Consider the following 16685-nt stretch of genomic DNA (forward strand, 5'->3'; position numbering starts at 1 on the left):
ATCTCCCCCACCCTCACATGCCTGCTGCCTTGGTGCTGCTGACCGTCTGGACCTTGCAGATGTCAGCCCTTCCGCATACAACTCCTCCTCCTCTACTTCCTCCACCTCCTCTTGTGCCACCACCTGACTCCGAATTCTGTTTAACATGTGCTCCAGCATGTAAATCACCGGAATAGTCATGCTGATAATGGCATCGTCAGCACTAAACATCTTCGTCGCCATTTCAAAACTGTGCAGAAGGGTGCATAGGTCCCTGATCTGAGACCACTCCTCCAGCGTGATTTTCCCCACCTCTGGATCTCGTTGGCCCAGGCTATACGTCAGAACGTATTGCACCAGAGCTTGTCGGTGCTGCCACAGTCGCTGCAACATGTGCAGAGTTGAATTCCACGGGGTAGGCACATCGCATTTTAGCCAGTGAAGTGGCAGTCCCAACGATTTCTGTAGAGATGTAAGTCGCTGAGCTGCGGGATGCGAATGGCGGAAGTGTGCACACAGCGACCATGCCCTCTGCAGAAGGCCATCTAGTCTGGGATAGTGGGCTAAAAATTGATGGACAAACAGGTTCAACACGTGAGCCATACAAGGCACGTGTGTGACATTTCCCCTGCGAAGGGCCGCACCGAGGTTTGTAGCATTGTCGCACACGGCCTTCCCTGGTTTCAGGTACAGTGGAGACTACCATTCATGTAACTGGTTCTCCAGAGTGGACCACAACTCCTCAGCTGTGTGACTCACATTTCCCACACATTTCAAAGTAAAAACCGCCGGATGACTTTGAGCCCTGCTGCCAGCATAGTAAGGAGGTGTGCAGGATCCCTTCTGCACAGTTAGAAAGCTTGTGGCATGACCAGACAGACTTTGGGTGCAGGTGGAGGACCGAGAGGAGTTTGAGGAGGCAGAAGCAGTGGAGGAACTTTGAGATAAAGAGGATTGACGCACAACTCGTGGGGACCGCAAGACTTGGACAGCAGCCCATTGTCCTGCTGTCACCATAGTTACCCAGTGCCCAGTCAGCGACATGTAACGCCCCTGTCCATGCCTACTCGTCCAAGTGTCTGTGGTGAAATGCACCCTGTCACACTCAGAGTTTCTCAAAGAAGCGGTGATGCTGTGTGCGACATGCTGGTGGAGCGCAGGCACACCTTTCTTTGAGAAGTAGCGCTGACTGGGCATGTGGTACTGGGGCACTGCAACGGACATAAGGTTTCGAAAATCCTCTGTGTCCACCAGGCGGAAAGAAAGCATTTCTGTAGCCAAGGGCTTGCAGATGATGAAATTCAACCTCTTAGCTTTCTCATGGCTAGGAGGAAATGGTCTTTTACTTGTCCACATCTGAGAGACCGAGGGCTAGCTGTTGTGCTTAGATGGGGTTGAGAAGGGTGTCCCCGACAAGCTGCCGGTCTGTGAGGAAGACGCAGGCGGACATGTTAGGTTGCCTTGAATCAAAGGTGGAGCTATTGATGTCGGACAGCGCTGAACATCATCTGGTGTTTCCACCTCCAAAGAAAATGATGACCTGCCAATCACGCTGGCTGTTGCGGGTAAAGAGGTGGCAGGTCTGCGTCTCAAAACAGGTGTGACTGCTGTCCCCCCAGTCACAGAGGACGAAGAGGCTGTGGATGCACAAGATGTGGCAGACGGTGGTTGGCCCGGCCGGCTAGGCCGCATTGTAGCACAGTGAGCTTCCCACTGCAACTTATGCTTCATATCCATGTGCCGGTTCATGCATGAAGTACTCAAACTATGTATTTTTTGGCCTCTACTTAGCTTTTGCTGACAAATTTTACAGATAACATGAGTTGGTTCATCTTTATCGATCTGAAAAAATGCCCAGGCTATGCAAGGCTTAGCACCCATGCGACCTGAAGAGAAACGACGAATTGTGGTCCTCAGAGCCAACCTCTTCCTGCCCTGACAAAAAACTAAAGTTGTCGCTCCAATCAGGTATTTGAGTCTCATCATCATCTTCCTCATTGTCTCCACCAACAGGCGTTACAGTTTGGGAACGAGGGTCTACATTATGGTCAGAACCTTCTGCGTCTGGTCCTGGATCCGACTCATAAAAATTCTGGGCATCATTGCAGATCATTTCCTCGTCTGGATTCACAGACGCTCTGGAGCCGACCTCTGATTCCCAGGCTATAGTATGAGTAAACAGGTCTGCAGACTCAACCATCTGTTCTACCTCATACTCAGACGGGCAGCTGGAGATTTGGGAGCTGTGAGGAAGCAAGTGCGATTGGGGTGACACCTCTGAGGACTGGAGTATTTGTGATGTTGAAGTTAAGGTGGAGGAGAGCCCACTTAAAGGAGCACTTGATATCCGTTGAAGCACCTGCTGTTTTATGCCTCATCTGGAATTTGTAGCGATTGGCGTGGCCGTAAGAAAGGGATCTTATCACATTGTCCGCTAAAAGAAGTAGACATCTTAGTTTGGCTGGAAGATGGTCTTTCTTCTGCAGATGTTACTGTTGCTTTAACAACTACCCCATGGACTCAACCTTTTTTTCCCTTCCCAACACGCCTATTCCCCTTTCCACCAGCAGCAGGCCTTTTTCCACTCATTTTGGTGGTTAACTAATTCACAACTCTGGAGTTGTTTGCACAAAAAACAATGGATGGGAACCGAGCAGGGCTGAGTGGCCAAACTGTGGTATTAGCCCAAAAGTATTGGCTGGGTTAGATGCAGATAAAAATTATATTGAATTTGTAACCTGGTGGAGGTTAGTATAGATGGACTAATAGAACAAGTCCCGCAAACTGCTACAAGCAAAAATATTTTTTCAGAGCTAGATGCAGAAAAAATTAGATTGGATTTGCAACCTGGTGGAGGTTAGTATAGATGGACTAATAGAACAAGTCCCACACACTGCTACAAGCCAACATACTTTTTCAGAGCTAGATGTAGATAAAAATTATATTGAATTTGCAACCTGGTGGAGGTTAGTATAGATGGACTAACAGAACAAGTCCCACACACTGCTACAAGCCGAAATATTTTTTCAGAGCTAGATGCAGAAAAAAATTAGATTGAATTTTCAACCTGATGGAGGTTAGTATAGATGGACTAATAGAATAAGTCCCACACACTGCTACAATACGAAAAATTTTTCCAGGGCTAGATGCAGAAAAAAATTAGATTGAATTTGCAACCTGGTGGAGGTTAGTATAGATGGACTAATAGAACAAGTCCCACACACTGCTACAAGCCGAAGCCCAAATATTTTTTCAGAGCTAGATGCAGATAAAAATTATTTTGAATTTGCAACCTGCTGGAGGTTAGTATAGATGGACTAATAGAACAAGTCCCACACACTGCTACAAGCCAAAATATTTTTTCAGAGCTAGATGCAGCAAAAAATTATATTAAATTTGCAACCGGATGGAGGTTAGTATAGATGGACTAATAGAACAAGTCCCACAAACTGCTACATGCCGAAATATTTTTTCAGAGCTAGATGCAGAAAAAAATTATATTGAGTTTGCAAACTGATGGAGGTTAGTATAGATGGACTAATAGAACAAGTCCCACACACTGCTACAAGCCGAAGCCCAAATATTTTTTCAGAGATATATGCAGATAAAAATTATTTTGAATTTGCAACCTGGTGGAGGTTAGTATAGATGGGCTAATAGAATGATGCTATGCCCAAAAGGTTTTATTTCACTAGGTGCAGTAAAAAAAATTTGTATTCTATACACAGGTGGTGTAGCGTGCAACACAGATAGGCTTCTCCACTGACTAACACAAACTGCAAGAGGACAAAAAGGATTTGCTTTGCTAGATTTAGCCAAATGCTGTGAAAAAAATTGCACAGCACTGGCACAGACCTGCCTGGCGAAAGTGACAGGAACTGATTTAACCTAGCCCTGAAAAGGACTGCACTTACAATTAGTCTTTACTCCCAACCTATCTATTTAAGAGCACAGACCTGCCTGATAAAAGTGATAGGAACTGGTGTAACCTAGCCCTGAAAAGGACTGCAATTACAATTAGTCTTTACTCCCAACCTATCTATTTAAGAGTACAGACCTGCCTGATAAAAGTTGTAGGAAATTATGTAACCTAGTCCTTAAAAGGACTGCAATCACAACTATTCCCTACTCCCAAGCTATCTGTAGATTTGTGCGAAAATTGGCTTGAAATTAACAAAGTATAGCGCACACAGCAACAGCGGTGCCGTCTAACACGCAGCTGCAGCAGTGAGAAAATGGTGGCGACGGGGAAAATGGCTTGGTCTTATAGGGCAAGGACATGTGACATACACTGCCAATGAGAGATGCCCTTGCTTGTGTGAAAAAAAGCAGTTCGCTCCGTGTGTGCGCTGCTGATAGACTGACAGATTGCACCTCCCCACTGTACATGCGGGAAAGAGAAAAAAAAATGGAGATCTTCATTATTTCTGCAGAGATCCATCCCCTGCCCCTCTCCCCGCCCCGCTGTACACTCAAACTGCGTATTAACATTAATTTTCATCATTACTGAGAAAAAAATCCAGCTATGATTTTGGTGAACGAACAGTTATCGAACATAACCTCGAACAGCCGAATTTTTTTAAAATCGTTCGGGTTCGCCTAACGGCTCGAACACCGCCCAAAACAGCTCGAATTTGAGATTGGCGAACAGTTCAAGTCAAACACCGCTCATCTCTAGTCCCCACGCGTTGGAACTCTACACTGCAGATGTTGGGAAGGATTTGTGAGCAGAAGAGGGCAGTTGTTGAGTACAAGCATCAACAAGGCTTTCGGTATTCAGTTCAGACTCCACACATAAGACCTCAGGAGAGAACATGAATGTCAGACATATGTACCATCCTCCAAAAATTTGAGGACTCCACCAAGATTGTGATAGGCGATGACGCCATAATTAGCATCAACATCCGGCTTCTCTGTCTTCTGAAACGCTCTCTGCTCACAATGAAAGAGGATGCATTGCAGGCGGAGCACAATGAGATGGAGCAAGGAACCATACAGAGTGATTACACACAGCCCAGCCTCATCTCATCCCAACGTGGATTGGGTGACAATGAGGAAGGGGAGGAGGAGTAGGAAGAACAGGAGCAAGTTTCATGCGGTATAGATGGTAAAACCTGCACAACTGTCAAACCGTCTGTTCAGCGTGGATCCCCAGAGGACAGAGTGGAGGAGGAGAAGGAGGAGGAGAGCATGATCAGCTATCATCTTGTTGAAGAAGTCTTGCCTGTTAGCAGTCTGGCACGCATGGCTGAGTTTATGTTACGCTGCCTTTCCCATGACCCTCGCATTCTCAAAAATTTGGGTGACAGTCACTACTGGTTGGTGACACTTCTAGACCCACGCTACAAGGAGAACTTTATATCTCTGTTATGCACACGCCCGGGCTAAGCGGCGTGTGCGAGTGATTGGTAGTGATTCCACTGGACCGTGCCGGAGAGTGAATGCCTGGAGGGGCGTGACTAAGTATTCACCCGATCCGACCAGGGTCGCACGACGGCATACGACGCCAGTGCACCAAGGAGGAACCGAGCAGAGGGACCAGGTGCTACTCCAGGACAGACCCCGGACACGGCTGTTGACCCACACAGGGGAATACAGGAACAGGCTGGTAGGCTGGCACACAGACTGGAGGGTATAGGCAGGCACGACTGGTATGCAGGCAGGCGGGTATGCAGGCAGGGGGGTAAAGGCAAGCACAGCTAGAGTGCAGACAGGGAGGCACTAGCAGGTAGGAACACAGGCGGGATAGGACCCAGTACACACCAGGACTCAGGAACAATACAGGCAGAGGGTTACAGGCAAGCACAGCTAGAGTGCCGACAAGGCTGAGCAGGGAGGACAGGGCTCTGTTCACACGGAACAGACAGGAAGGGAAAGACAGAGCCAGATACTCACACAGTACTTGCAGAGACAACAAGCAGGAGTTAGGTACGAGTTCAGACTCTGCAGAAAAAGGAAGGGAACGGACATAGAGGCAAAACAGGTAAAGGACAGGAGAGAGTTCAGACTGGAACTGAGTGTACGGAGGAGACCGACACTGCAGAGGGATACAGGAGCGGGTCTGGGAATACGGCCCCCAGAGAGGCGGAACGAACAGGCAAGGAGCGTGTTCAGACAGGACAGACCAGACACAGGAGCGGGTCTAGGAAATCGGCCCCCAGAGAGGCAGGATAAACAGGCAAGGTGCGTGTTCAGACAGGACAGACCAGACACAGGAGCGGGTCTAGGAAATCGGCCACTAGAAGGCGAGAGGAACAGGCAAGGAGCGTGTTCAGACAGGACAGACAAGAGAACACAGAAAGGACTCAGTTCAGACACGGGAACTAATACCGAAAAGCAGGAGACATACAGGACTCAGTTCAGACACGGGAGCTGATACCGCAAAGCAGGAGACATACAGGACACAGTTCAGACACGGGAGCTGATACCGCAAAGCAGGAGACATACAGGACTCAGTTCAGACACGGGAACTGATACAAAAAGCAGGAGACAAGAGACGGGACCTGGCACCTTCAGAGTGCAAGCACACACTGAAGGAAACACTATGCTCAGGCAGGGATAGAAGGGAGCTGCTGAGCTATATACCAAGTGACAGACAGCAATAGGCTGAGGACGCACAAGGGGTGTGACCCACAGCAGGTACAAAAGGCAGGAAGTGATCGGGCGCCGCCCTTAAGCAGCAGAAACAGACACAAACAGACAGCATGGAGGGAAGCCAGAGAGACATTCTGGACAGGAGATCAAGTGCGCCCTCTTGCACAGTGGGAGATGGACCACCATGCAAGGACGCCGCCAGGTATGTTACAATCTCTTATTCCTGAGGCTGACAGGTCTTCAAAAATGGGGCAGTACCAGAAGGCCCTTGTTGCAGAACTATTAAAAAAATTCCCATCTGAAAATGCTGGCAGCAGAGGTCACAGTTCGTTGGACAACCACGGAGTACAGGCGAGAGAGACACAACTTCAACCAGCAGAGGCAGGGGAACACTGTCAAAGTTCTGGGAAAATTTTATCAGCCCCTCCCATCGCACAGTCCCTGAGGCACGGGGTACTCTCACAAGGAGTGCAAAGTTTGGGAAGATGCTGAGGGAGTGCCTTGCCGACCGTACCAATGTCCTCCGTGATTCCTCTGTGACTTATAATTATTTGGTATCTAAGCTGGATACGTGGAATGAACTGGCTCTCTATGGCTTGAAGGTCCTGGCCTGCCCTGCAGCTAGCATTTTATCAGAGCGGGTTTTTAGTGCTGCTCGTGGAATTATAACTGATAAGTGCATCACCTGTCAACTGAAAATGCTGACAGGCTGACTCTTATAAAAATGAACAAGGGTTGGATTGGGCCAGACTTCTCAACACCACGGAATGATAGCAGCGTAACATAAACTCAAATCTAGTGTCTTTTTTTGTGAGCTGTATTCCCACGCACCTCTTCACACCCACCACACATGGGTATACGCTTCCTGATTTTGGCTATTTGATCTTGTCCTCCTGCTTCTCCTCATCCTCATCCTCCACCACCATATCACCATGGTGACCGTGGTCCGTGATGCAACACCCACATCATTTTTCTAAAGGGTGTTTATGATGCCCTTAAAAAATTTTTTTATACAGTATGGTCATGTATACCCCCCAGGGGTAAATGTTTGTCAGTCCATACACTTAGTGCATGAGCATTACTAGTAGAGGAGACCCGCTCCTTTCTAATGGGAACATTTTTTTATGAGGCGCTCTAAGTCTCTTCCAAGGGTCATTGGAGTGCCTCCCTATTTTTGCCAGCCCTTGCATTCACTGCATAAGCCAACACTATGGGAGACACACTTCCTAATAATGGGAACATTTTTTCATGAGGCCCTGTACGTCTCTTCCATGGGGCATTGGAGTGCCTCCCAATTTTTGGCATCCCTTGCATTCACTGCATAGGCCAACACTATGGGAGACCCTCTCCTTTCTGATGGGAATTCGTCGTTACTGTGGCCCTGCTCTATGTGTTTTTAAATTCTTAGTGAGATTTTTCCTAAATTTTGGTCAGCCGTTGGACTCACTACATAGCCTATAACTGTATAGCAGACCCTCTCCTTTCTAATGGTAACACATCGTACTCGTTACTGTGGCCCTGCGCTATGTGTCTTTAAATTGTTAGTGGGGTTTTTCCGAAATTTGGTCAGCCGTTGGACTCACTACATACCCTATAACTGTATAGCACACCTGTTCCTTTGTTATGGAAACATGTCATTACTGTGGCCCTGCTCTATGTGTCTTTAAATTCTTAGAATGCTTTTTCTTAAATTTGGTCAGCCGTTAGCTCACTGCATATCCTATAACTGTATAGCAGACCCTCTCCTTTCTAATGGGAACATGTCGTACTCATTACTGTGGCCCTGCTCTATGTGTCTTTAAATTGTTAGTGGGGATTCTCCTAAATTTGGTCAGATGTTGGACTCACTGCATACCCTATAACTGTATATCACACCTGCTCCTTTATAATGGAAACATGTCATTACTGTGGCCCTGCTCTTTGTGTCTTTAACTTCTTAGTGGGGTTTTTCCCAAATTTTGGTCAGTCCTTGCAGTCACAGCATAGGCATTACCACTATAGGAGACCTGCTCTTTTATAATGGGAACATTTTTTTAACTGAGACCCTCCTCTATATGTCTTCAAAGGGGTATTGGGTTGTGTCCGAATTTTTGGAAGCCCTTGCAGTCACTGCACACGCAATAACAGTATAGGAGACCCACTTGTTAATAATGGAACAACAAAGCATAGCCGGCTGATGGCTCTCTAGCAATAGCGAGGGCCGACTGCTGGCCTTTTTAGAAAAGTAAGGGCCGCCTGATGGCCCTATTAAAATAGACTTTGTGACTTTCAGAGTTCCTCCATCATAAATGAAACAGGATGTGTCTGATGATGTGTCACACACCACATGGCCAGATAAGGCTGTAAAATGTTAAAATGACATTTCCCGGTGAATGCCAATGTAACCTCAATGTAATCACATTGTTCAGCTCATGCACCTCCTCCTCCATCTCCGAAATGACCACATCAATCACAAGCTGAAAGCATTGCAGCACTGCCTTGGCCAAGCGGCAACAGGCTGTGCTGAAGATAACATGCTTAATGCTTAGGTGACAAACCGCCCAGCGCTGCAGAGTTGTTGAAAGCTGTAACACAGCAGCCTGAACTGTGGCTCTCACCACTGAACATACAACCAGGCATGGTCATGTATGACAATGTGTGGAACCTGATGACGGAGAAATGACAGCCGGAGTAGATACGGTTTCCCTCTATGCCAGTCCTTTCACCGAGCTAAAAAATATGGCTGTGGTGAAATACAACTCCCACTGAGAAGCTGTTTCAGATTTAAAAACATTGTGCCCACCAGAGGATTTGATTCTGAGGGCTCACCTTTCTCGCCCGCTCAAGAGCCCCATAGCAGCTGCAAAGTTAGCGCTATTATGAACTCTCCTCATGTAGAATCCAGGGCACACCCGAGGATTCTCTGGTGGGACCGTCCAAATCCCTGCCGAGAAGCAGTCCTGGCTAAAAGTGTGTGGGAATGTTGCTCTTTTACTGAGGAGGAAACCCACGCAAACAAGGGGAGAACATACAAAATCCTTGCAGATGTTGTCCTTGCTGGGATTTGAACCCAGGATCCCAGCGCTGCAAGGCTTCAGTGCTAACCACTGATCCAATGTGCTGCCGTTCACCCTCTGATATCAGGCTGGGAAACTTGCACCTACTGCCGCTTTATCTTCAGCTCTTTTGTGAGAAACTAATGTATTTGGGCAGCCACTCAGTCTACCAAATAAAATTCCTGAGAAGGAAATTGGGGATGGCTTCGCTACTGGTACTGGGGGCAGTGTTAATACCATGGCGTCGTACCATAGTTTACTGGAAATATTCCAGGCTGGTAGGAGGCAAGCAGATTCCCATAGAAAAGTACCAGCAGTAATGTTCAGGGACCCGCGCTTGTAGAAGGCGCAGACAACACCTGGAGAAATAGTGGCGGCTGGGGATCGAGTATGGACATGAGGTATGAGTTTGTGAAAAACTTCCGCCTCCATGAGCCTAAAAGGTCACATTTCAAGTGCAAGCAGCTGCCCAGAAATCTGGAAGTTTTGTATTGTGGCCTGTGGGTTCGTGAGTGGGTGGCTGGCTTAATACTTGCGCTTGCATTCCAAGTAACGGAAAACTAAGCAGATGGTGGCCTCTATCATCATCATGGCCTCACGTCGGCACTATGAACTCTCCTGAAGGAGAAGCCAGGGCCCACCAGAGGAGTCTCCGGTTTTCTGGTGGGCCTGTCCAAACCTGCCGAGAAGCATCCCTGGCCAAGAAAATTGTGGGGGTAGGTTCCTGGACACTCTATGGCTGCTTTTTTAATGTGGATTGGACTTGCTTATGCATGTTATTTCTCAAACCGCATTGCAGATCAGGCCATTGCCCAACTCTGTAGTCATGAAATTAAATGCGCAAAGAAAGATGTTTGTGTGTCAATGCACCACCGACAAGTGTAAGTTGATGTTGGATGGGCTGCCATTGCTTCTGCAACAAGTTGCATTAGAGGACTTCCTGGGAGAAATTAAACTGAGAGTAGATACGGTTTCCCTCTATGCCAGTCATTTCACCGAGCTAAACAATATGGCTGTGGTGAAATACAACTCTCAGGAGAAAAAAGCTGTGGATTGGCTCCGTACCGTCCCTGGCCACATTCACCTGTCCACGTGTTTGTGGTTAGGCGGTCCTTCCCATGAGGTTAAGAAAAGCTTCCGCCTCCATGAGCCTAAAAGGCCACATTTCAAGTGCAAGCAGCTTCAGAGAACTTCCTGGGAGAAATGACAGCTGGGTAGATATGGTTTCCCAAGTCCTTTCACCAAGCTAAATAATATGGCTGTGGTGAAATAGAACACAGCAAAAAAAGCTGTGGACTGGCTCCGTACCATCCCTGGCCACATTCAATTGACCACGTGTTTGTGGGTAGGTGGTCCTTCCCAGTAAGTGCACTGGGGAGGGCACGGGTAATGTTGTGAGACCCATGCTTGTGGAAGGTTTAGCCGATACCGGGAGAAATAGTGGAGACTGGGGACCGAGTATGGACACCCGGCCACCGCCGGCATGAGGTTATGAAAAGCTTCCGCCTCCACGAGCCTAAAAGGCCACATTTCAAGTTCAAGCAGCTGTCAAAAATTTGGCAGCATAGTATTGCAGCCTGTGGGTGGGTGGCTGGCAGCATACTTGCGCTTGCATTCCAAGGAATGGGGTAGGGACAACTGAACGCTGCACTGGGACAAGTACGTGGATGGTGATTGTTGCAAGTCTGCAATGACAGGTGCATGGCGGGAGCCATCTTTGCATGCATCAAGGATCACTTATGATGGGCACACTTTTAGGCAGTGACCTGGGAGTCAGAGATGCTTCCAGCCAGTGGTCTTCCGCATGCTCTTCCCATGTCTTTTCAGCACTGTATGCATGTGTCTGATGATGTGTCACACACCACATGGCCAAATAAGGTTGTAAAATGTTAAAATGACATTTCCCAGTGAATGCATTTGTCTTGGTTGAAAGCAATGCAAAAGTGCAAAAACGCTCCATGTGAACATAGCCCAAGGTGTGGAGGAGTATTTTTGTTTTTGGTTATTTATTTTGCCTTATATACAAGTCATTACCGTGGAAAGGAAGTTCCTTAACATATTTCCCAGGAAAATCTATTTTGAATTTGTTTTTGTATGTTTTATTGTGAGTCCGTAACAGTGGCTTAATACCTCTTACAATGTTGTTGACAGCAGTGACCTGGGAGTCAGAAATACTTCCAGGGGTCTTCCCCATGCTGTTCCCATGTCTTGTCATTTGAGCACTGTTCCCATCGATTTGGGCATTTTTTAGGCCCTCTGCAGACCGCCGGGGGGAGCCGACTGAAAAATGATCGAGTTTCCCATAGAGTTACATTGGGCTCGTTGCTCGGGTCGAGCACCCGAGTATTCCAATTTGCTCGACCCGAGCATCGAGCACCCGAGCATTTTAATGCTCGCCCATCACTAATACCAATGTCTCAAATTTCCAGACTGTCGTCACACAGGCGGATGCCAAGTGACGGTGGATTAAAGCGATCGAGGGAGTTTGGTGATACCAGGCAAACTGTTAGTGCAGGTGCAAGAGCCGAGGAACTAATGGAGGAGGAAGAGGTGATGGACGAGCAGCTGTCAGAGGATGAAGAGAATAATCTTCCCCTCCCTCGTTTGAACGTGGTTGGCAGGAGGGGATGGAGGAAACAAGCATCAGTGTTACGGAGCCCGCAATACAGCCTGGCTTTGGACCTCCGGGAAGACCCCCACATATGAGTTCCTTCTTGAAGCACTATCTGCAACATGATCCCCATATAGTTAGGATTCGAAATAATTCTGACTACTGGGTTGCTACTCTGTTAGATCCACGATATAAGAGTCAATTTTGCCAGATGTTTCCCTCCCTGGAAAGGGACCTACATATGTTGGAGTATCTAAAAAAGCTTTTAAGCAACCTTAATAGAGGTTTTCCCCAAGATAACAGTGAAGCACACAGTGTGCATCGCAGCTGTAGTCTTTCAACCACCGACACATCAGTTCGTCAATGCCAAAACATTAGCAGCAGTAGAGTAAGTGGCCGAAGCAATTTCTGTAAGTCCTTTCACACATTTTTTGCAACAGCTTGTGCCACAGCACATCAGAGTACAAGTCTAACACGTGGTGAACGACTGGAAGGTGCAGCAGTATCTAGAGTTCAATATCAATACCACCAGGGAGAGTTTGGACCCTTTTACATTTTGGTCTTCAAAAATGGATCAATAACCTGAGCTCGCGTCCCACGCCTTGGAGTTTTTATCATGCCTGGCAGCCTGCGTTATCTCTGAACGTGTCTTCAGCGCTGCTGGTAGTGTTTTGACGGATAAGCACCCAGCTGTCCCCTGAAAGTGTGGACCGCCTAACTTTCATCAAGATGAACAAGTCATGGATCTCCAAGGACTTTTGCACCTCAATTGCAGACTGTACAGAGTAGGCGATGTTGTCGTTTTGAGTGTGCTGCATTGATCTCTTGAAATTGCAGTCTATGATACGGCTTCTGTGCCTGCTCTGCTGCTGCAGGTTTTGGGAAATTTGGAGAATTCTGATAGTGTCTCCATGGCTGTAGTGGGACAGGTTTGGGTCCGCGTTGATGCCACTTCGGTGGTGTTAGGCCCTCATTTAGGGCAATGTGAACACTCCTGGTTAGGTCTTCATCTCCTGGGTTGGCTGTACTAGAAGAGGTGTGGGTCTTATTTACACTATTTGTACAGTAGTGAAATTGATGCCACTTTGCTGGCGTCTGCCACTAATTTTTTAAAAGTGGGGAATCCTGATTGGGTCTCCATCTGTTGGGTTGGCTGTAGTGGAACCTTCCTGTTCTGAGATTTAAGTTGTGTAAGGTTGCGCACCAGTACTTGCTGCACTCCTGATACGGACTCTGCCTGCTGCTCTCCTGATACAGATTCTGCCTGCTGCACTCCTGAAACAGACTCTGCCTACTGCGTGCCTGATACAGACTCTGCCTGCTGCACTCCTGATACAGACTCTGCCTGCTGCACTCCTGATACAGATTCTGCCTGCTTCACTCTAATACAGACTCTGCCTGCTGCACTCCTGATACAGATTCTTCCTGCAGCACTCCTGATACAGACACTGCCTGCTGCACTCTGATACTGACTCTGCCTGCTGCACTCCTGACACAGACTCTGCCTGCTTCACTCTGATACAGACTCTGCCTGCTGCACTCCTGATACAGACTCAGCCTGCTGCACTTTGATACAGACTCTGCCTGCTGCACTCCTGATACAGACTCTGCCTGCTGCACTCCTGATACAGACTCTGCCTGCTGCACTCTTGATACAGATTCTGCCTGCTGCATGCTGATACAGACTCTGCTTGCTGCACTCTGATACAGACTCTGCCTGCTACACTCTGATACAGACTCTGCCTGCTGCACACTGATACAGACTCTGCCTGCTACACTCTGATACAGACTCTGCCTGCTGCACTCCTGATACAGACTCTGCTTGCTACACTCCTGATACAGACTCTGCCTGCAGCACTTTGGTACAGACTCTGCCTGCTGCACTCCTGATACAGACTCTTCCTGCTGCACTCCTGATACGGATTCTGCTTGCTGCACTCCTGATACAGAATCTGGATGCTACATTCTGATACAGACTCTGCCTGCTGCACTCCTGATACAGACTCTGCCTGCTGCACTTTGCTACAGACTCTGCCTGCTGCACTCCTGATACAGACTCTGCCTGCTGCACTCCTGATACAGATTCTGCTTGCTGCACTCCTGATACAGACTATGCTTGCTACACTCCTGATACAGACTCTGCTTGCTACACTCCTGATACAGACTCTGCCTGCTGCACTCTGATACAGACTCTGCCTGCTGCACGCTGATACAGACTCTGCTTGCTGCACTCTGATACAGACTCTACCTACTGCACTCTGATACAGACTCTACCTACTGCACTCCTGATACAGACTCTGCCTGCTGCACTCCTGATACAGATTCTGCTTGCTGCACTCCTGATACAGAATCTGCCTACTACACTCTGATACAGACTCTGCCTGCTGCAGTCCTGATACAGACTCTGCCTGCTGCACTCTGATACAGACTCTGCCTGCTACACTCTGATACAGACTCTGCTTGCTACACTCCTGATACAGACTCTGCTTGCTACACTCCTGATACAGACTCTGCCTGCTGCACTCTGATACAGACTCTGCCTGCTGCACGCTGATACAGACTCTGCTTGCTGCACTCTGATACAGACTCAACCTACTGCACTCCTGATACAGACTCTGCCTGCTGCACTCCTGATACAGATTCTACTTGCTGCACTCCTGATACAGAATCTGCCTACTACACTCTGATACAGACTCTGCCTGCTGCAGTCCTGATACAGACTCTGCCTGCTGCACTCTAATACACACTCTGCCTGCTACACTCTGATACAGACTCTGCCTGCTGCACTCCTGATACAGACTCTGCTTGCTACACTCCAGATACAGACTCTGCCTGCTGCACTCTGATACAGACTCTGCCTGCTGCACTCCTGATACAGACTCTGCCTGCTGCACTCTGATACATACTCTGCCTGCTGCACTCTGAACTCTGTTACAGACTCTGCCTGATGCACTTTTGATACAGACTCTGTATGCTGCACTCCTGATACAGACTCTGCCTGCTTCGCTCCTGATTCAGACTCTGCCTGCTGCACTCTGATACAGAATCTGCCTGCTGCATTCCTGATACAGACTCTGCCTGCTGCACTCTGATACAGACTCTGCCTGCTGCACTCCTGATACAGACTCTGCCTGCTGCACTCTGATACAGACTCTGCCTGCTGAACTCCTGATACAGACACTGCCTGCTGCACTTTGATACAGATTCTGCCTGTTGCACGCTGATACAGATTCTGCCTGCTGCACTCTGATACAGACTCTGCCTACTACACTCCTGATACAGACTCTGCCTGCTGCATTCCTGATACAGATTCTGCTTGCTGCACTCCTGATACAGAATCTGCCTGCTGCACTCTGATACAGACTCTGCCTGCTGCACTCTGATATAGACTCTGCCTGCTGCACTCCTTATACAGTCTCTGCCTGCTGCACTCTGATACAGACTCTGCCTGCTGCACTCCTGATACAAACTCTGCCTGCTGCACTCCTGATACAGACTCTGCCTGCTGCACTCTGATACAGACTCTGCCTGCTGCACTCCTAATACAGACTCTGCCTGCTGCACTCTGATACAGACTCTGCCTGCTGCACTCTTGATACAGACTCTGCCTGCTGCACCCTGATATAGACTCTGCCTGCTGCACTCTGATACAGACTCTGCCTACTGCACTCTTGATACAGACTCTGCCTGCTGCACTCCTGATACAGACTCTGCCTGCTGCACTCCTGATTGAGACTCTGCCTGCTGCACTCTGATACAGACTCTGCCTGCTGCACTCCTGATACAGACTCTGCCTGCTGCACTCTGATACAGACTCTGCCTCATGCACTCTGATACAGACTCTGCCTGCTGCACTCTGATACAGAGTCCGCCTGATGCACTCTTATACATGCTCTGCCTGCTGCGCTCTGATACAGACTCTGCCTGCTGCACTCCTGATACACACTCTGCCTGCTGCACTCTGATACAGACTCTGCCTGATGCACTCTGATACAGACTCTGCCTGCTGCACTCTGATACTGTCTCCACCTGCTGCACCATCTAGTCTGTCCTACTGGATCCAGCTGCTGAACGTCCGTTGGTCTCTCCTGGAGTGGGACCTGGCGTTCATCGGGAGCCAAGTATAACCTCACCATCAGAGGCTCTAGTGAACAGTCCGGTGCTCGCTTAGTCACGTCCTCCAGGCTCTCTGGGGTCTGTGGCACAGTGGTTCCATAAACCACGTCCGTGACACTAAGCCTTCGCAGGCAGGGTCCTCTCTCCTGTTGTATCAGTCGGTGACTCCTTTTGACATGTAAAGCGCATCTGAATAAATGTCGCTGTCACAGTAAAAATAATTTAGTACTTGTACTCTGGGTCAATTGATGGCATTTCCCTGGTGTCTACACCTAATTTAATGTGTTTTGGCTGCTTTTGGTCCCATTTCTAGGTGTTGTATTTGCATTTTTTTAGCCCCCCCATTGACT

This window comes from Phyllobates terribilis, unplaced genomic scaffold, assembly GCF_046119375.1.
Source record: "Phyllobates terribilis strain yellow unplaced genomic scaffold, ASM4611937v1 Scaffold_11__3_contigs__length_659146591, whole genome shotgun sequence".
NCBI classification, from domain to species: Eukaryota; Metazoa; Chordata; class Amphibia; order Anura; family Dendrobatidae; genus Phyllobates; species Phyllobates terribilis.